Below are 6,000 nucleotides of genomic sequence, written 5' to 3'. Positions count from 1 at the left end.
CCCCACACCTCTGGCCTATACCCCAGTTCTTGTATGCAAAAATAACTTTTTTTTTTTTTTTTTTTTTTTTTAATAGAGGCATGCTTTATTTATTTGTTTGCTGGTTTTGTTTGTTTGTTTTGTTTATACATGCACTGGGTACAGTCAGAAGTGCGGGAGGGTGAGAGAATTCACCAGAGCCAGAGCGGGGAGCAGAGCAGGCAGAAGGACCGAAGTACACTGCTGAGGGGAGCAGCGGGCGGCAGGAGAGGTCTGCGCGCCATGTGGGACCCTCCTCCGGTGGCCGGGGAGCAGCCGGGGATTGAACCGGCGCCGCAGAGGCCGCGCGGTTTCGCAACCCAGCGCTCAACCGCTGCGCCACCGGGGAGGCCCAAAAATAACTTTTTTTTTTTTAAGATTGATTTAAGATATAAATTGTTACCTGAAAATACTCTAGTTGTTATACCAACAATGTAATTGGGGTAGTGGGGGGAATGTGAGGAGACTTATGGTATGTTTGGTACTATGTTTTTCAGTCTGCTAATCCTGATGGCCTATTTAGGGGGGTATATTTACATTTGAGTTTAGGGTTCCCTCAAATCCCTTGGCAAGCATAAACAAAAAAAAAAAAAAAACTTTTCCAAATAGGTCCCCTCAAACCAAACCAGAATATTTTATTTTTAAATCTTTGTGTTTCTTAATCTTTGTGTGCAGTCAAGCTACTTTCAATGTTTGTATGATTTTGGAGACTTAGATCTTGGTCAGACAAGACGAAAAAGGGGGATTTTATATGAAGAAGCATTACACTTTAAAAAAGCCATCTTCCTGTTTCTAATTTCTCCATGTATCATGTGATACTGTCGTTAAAGTCTTTAAATTTGCAAGGGAACCTTGGTAACAAAGGCAAATTTTTGTTTTTTCTCTCAAGTTTGAAGTTCTGTATTTTATTACAGCCATGAAGAACTAGTCTGTTAACTAGTAATTATTTAAGCCACAAAACTTGCTTCTCTGTGCCGCCAAGTACTTCCTGTTTTGTCAGATTTCCTTTTAGGGAAGAGAATAGCTTTAGAGTAGATGAGCCGAGTTTCATGTTTAAAGCTTCTCTCCTGAAATTGTTTGGAAGCTGTCCAGATATCTAGATGGGGAGAAAACTAAATGCTTGTCATGTCTATGCATGAAGTCATTTGTCAGAAAGCTTCAATTTGGCTTTGTATCACCAAAGAGGACTGCCAGCCAGGAAGGAAGAGAAACTTTCCTTGTCAGAAATGTAGGACTTGCCAACTTTGTGGCCTGCCTTTAGGCTTTCCATGTCAAACATACTCAGTTGGTGAATGAATCATTATAGTGTCTTGGAAGTAAGAGTATGTGCTCATTTCTAATATTTTCTCTAGAAATGTGCAACAACTGCATTTAGGCACATTTGCTCCATTTTTCAGTGGACACGGGTAAAAGGTGATTAGAAAAATATCTGGGGCACAAAAGTAACAGTAAAATGATTTTAAGAAGCTTTTGCAATGAAAATAGTAAATATAACAGTTATATATTAAGTCACATGTTTTATCCTATGAAATAAACTTATAATAAAACATATCAGTGTAAAACATACGTTCAAAATAAACCCTGAATCCCTTCATCTTCCTGGTAAGGGATCTTGTGTTGAAGTTCTCTTGCAGTAGCATATCTTAGCCCTTCTGTAAAATTTTCTTTTACCAAATTAACTTGGCCTGCCATAAGACAGACCATTTTCTCTTTCTTGACTTGTCAATAAAATATGAAAGATGTCATTTAATCCATGAATAATTAGGCCATTTGTTTTCCTTATAGGCTCCCTGACTCTGTCCCTTCATGTTGGAAATGTTGATGCTGAACAGTTAAGATATTTGAAACCATCTACTGGAAAGTTTTTGCCAGATGTTTCATCTTTTAGGTATGTATAACTACTTCTGATGCATATACTTCCTAAAAATCAAAGGAAATAAAATTTCCTTGACATCATCCCCTGTAAGTGTCATCTCCACTTGGCTTTGTAATAGAAACTTCCATATCTTGAAACACCTTTAAGTAATCCATTTCTGTTGCCATGTTGTCCTTTCAATAATCTGAGTACAAATGATTCTCAAACTTTAGTGTAGTATTTATACTGTCATATACTTGTTAAAATTGCAGAAATTTGGTCTTTTCACATCCAACCTAGTGAATTCAAATCTATGGTGAATACTTATGCAGGTGGTCTGTGCTTTTGTTTTTTTTTTAAAAGATTCATTCTACTTATGCCTACAAGAGCTGGAGTATAGGCCAGAGATGCAGGGTGGGGGTGGGCTGAGAGGATTCATCAGAGAAAGATAAGGAGCAGAACTGGCAGATCCACTGAAACACATTGCTGAGGGGAGCGGCAGGTGAGACAGGAGAGGTCTCCTTCACAATATGGGTTAGCTCCCTGGCCAGGGATGGAACTCCTGCTGAAGTGACTGTAGATAGCTTCATAGTGCTGAGACTTAACCCATTGCGCCACAGGTGGCTTTTGAACTAATTTGAGAATTTATGTACCATGTGCATAAAATCTATCCTTCATATTCTTACATAGTCTTTTTTTTTGTTTTGAATATTGTCAGCTAAGTTTTTTCCTTCTATTTGGTATCTTGAGGTTTTCTCCTAAATTCACTGATCAGAGTTCATGCACCAGATCTCCAGAAAACTGTCCCAAATTCCCTTCCTTATTTGGAAGGATTTATCACCCCTACCCCATCTCCAAGGCATATTTGTTGTTCAGTATATACAGTGTATTTCTATACTGGTTGCCTGTATATGTACTTTTAGGTACCTTGCTTGTGATTTTTAATTTTTAATGTGCTGGGGTTTTTTTTGACAGGAAAGAATTCTTTCTTACACATTTTTGTTTTAAAATTTTCCTGGCAAAATGACACATCATGGCACATCCAGATGTTTGCCTTGAATCTTTACAGCTATCACTTGGTTGCTGCGGACTGTGAAAACAGTCTACCAAGCATTATCATTGGACCTCCAATTTTTTATATCATACCCCTTCTCTTGATGCTGTCTTAAGAGTAATTCTCCCATACTGTATTGGGCTTCAAGTTTGGTGGCTTTTCCTGGAAAAAAAATTTTTTTTAATTCCCATTCCTATATGGATCATTATAATAGTTCAACTCTTAAAGTGAATTTTCCTAAATATCCACTTTGTGATTTCATGTGGTAACAAAGTCCAAACAAAAACTGGGGTGTAGGATCTGCTGAATACATGGCTAAGGGAAGCTGAGAGCTAGACAGGAGAGATCTGCTGTGCCATGTGGGTCAGCTCCCTGGCTGGTGATAGACAGCTTGATAGCACTATGTCTTTAACCCCTGCACCACCAGGGAGGCCCTCCAGTATTTACTTTTTAATAGGAGTTACATTATGAACTGGAAGGATACATATAACTTCTTGAAGGGGATGGTTTGGTCAAAGTAGAAACATTAGTTTTATAGTTTGTATTGTCTGCTCAAATCTTTTACCCACTTTAAAATTTTGGGATGTTACTGAATTTTTAGTGTATTCTGGACACTTGCCCTTTGTCGTATATGTAATTTATAGAGTTGCTTTTGTCTTTTCATTCTTCTATTTTTTGGGAAGCACTTAATTTTGGAGAAATTCAGTTTCTGGATTTTTTTTATTGTGTGTCATGCTTTAGATATAGTCACAGTCAGAGCTGATCTGTTTTCTTCTAGGAGTCTGAGGTATATTTTGGCTTATGATCACTTTCACTTTCTGTATATGGTAAATAGTATGTTTTGGGGTTATTTTTTTTTCAGTGTTGGTTTTTTGGTACACAGCTATATATCATTGTTTCCATTTGTTGAAAAGCATTGCCTTTTCACATCAGTCAATTGACCGTGTTTGTGAATCATTTTTGGACTGTTTCATTAGTATCTACTACATTAATAGTGGGTTAAATTGGGCCTCCCCGGTTGGCGCAGAGGTTGAGCGCTGGGTTGCGAAGCTGCCCGCAGCCTCTGCAGTGCTGGGGCCGGCGAGGGTTCCACATGGCTCATAGACCTCTCCTGCCACCCACTGCTCCCCTCAGCAGTGTACTTTCTCAGTCTGCCTGCTCTGCCCTGTGCTCTGACTATGGTGAATTCGCTCACCCTCCCACGCTTCTGACTGTACCCAGTGCTTGTATAAATAAATAAATAAATCTTTGAAAAAAAAAAAAAAAAAACAGTAAGTTAAATCAAGTAGTATGGCTCCTTTTCTCAAAACTATTTTTTGGCTATTCTAGTTCCTTATATAAATTTTTAACAGCTTGTTTCTTTATATGCTGGTTACTAAGTCTCTTAGGCATTTGATTGGGCTTATGTGAAATTAAGAGAGTTCTGATAGCAATTGTCAACTGAACTGTTTTATTTCATCAACATTTTATTAATCTTTATCATAAAACCTGGCACAAATTTAAATTTATACTTAAGTATTCCTGGTTTTGATGGTATTTTAAAAGGTTTATAATCTTTACTTTATAGATGAGGAAATTAACTTGCTCAAGGTGACACAATTATTAAATTACAAAGGCAGTTTGAAATCTGCCTAAGCTTATAAAACACTATCCTGGGTTTTAATTACAATACTAGTTTTCTGTTTTGAAGTTGTGGTTGCAGGGGTGGCAGAGAGGCACTCCTAACTTCTTCTAATAAGAAAAATCCCATTACCATGCTTCTACAAAAAATTTTGGTTTCCTAAAAGTTTAGATCTCATATTTTTAATTGAGCTTGCTTTTCCAAATGTTTACTTAGCAAACCAGCTTATCTCAATTTGTCTCTGATCAATACAGTTGTAAGATGAAGTTTTTAAATAGTATACCTTATCCTGCATTTAACTAGCATCTGACTGTCTGTGTGGTCACTAGTATAGAGTTACAAAGACAGGATGCAATCCAAGGGCATGGAGGGGAGAAAGAAGGAATAACGTATTTATTTTATTATAGTAACTTCCCTCATAGATGCATACACATAGTGTTAGAACAAAAGCTTTACTTCGCCAGGATTAAGAGTTGCAGTAGTATTACTCATTTTATGTTCAGAGTTCCTTTAAGAAAAAAATTGATAACTATTAAGTGGGAAATATGATCTCAAGAGGGAGAAATCTGAATTTTGAAAGAATTTCTTTGGCAGTTGATACAGGAGTCCTTAGGAAAGAGCAGTTAGAAAATAGCCAGGCACGGTGAATACAATATGGGTATGTACAGAAAAGTGAAATAGAAGTCTTGTCTAGATTACATTTTGGAATTCGAAAGACATTAGTTTGAGTGTTCTACATTGACATTTTTCATTTGTGGATTTATTCTATTTTTTTAATGGTGTTTTGTAAGTAGATATTTTTACATAATGACCAAAAAAAATTTTTTAATCTTAATTTGCTGTTGGATTAATTTGTCATTGTAATTTTCTCTTTAAATCTTAAGAGTAATGTTAGTTAAAAATATTGATGACGTAAAACAATTTTTTCTTATTTTTCAGGTATCTTTATGAATGGCAGAAACAAAAGCAAATGGAGTCTTGTCAGATAAGTGGTTTTATAATCTAAATTATTTTTACTCTCTAAACTAAATGTTTATTCTTTGAAACATTTTTTATTTTTATTTTTTTTTAGGTACCAATAGCAAGAAGATTTACAGTAATAAGGTACTGAATCTTTTCTGGAAATAAAATTGTAATCTTGTCAAAGTAAAATGTAGCAGTCTTATTTCTCCCCTACCCCACAGAAGTAATCATATCTCATTACTAGTAAGTTACAAAGTGCCTTTATAGGGGCCTCTGTGGTGGCCCAGAGCTTAAAGTCTCAGCACTACACTGCTCAAGACCCACCACAATGGCTTGAGTTTGATCCCCTACCAGGGAGCTAACCCACATATGGCACAGCAGACCTTTCCTATCTCACCTGCTGCTCTCCTTAGCAGTGTGTTTCAGATTTGCCTGTTCTGCTCCAGTTCTGCCTTGTTCAAGAGTAGAAGGTCCATGTGCTACTTATAC

This window comes from Talpa europaea (genome assembly GCF_964194135.1).
Source record: "Talpa europaea genome assembly, chromosome: 8".
NCBI lineage: Eukaryota > Metazoa > Chordata > Mammalia > Eulipotyphla > Talpidae > Talpa > Talpa europaea.
This window is presented reverse-complemented; position numbering follows the sequence as displayed.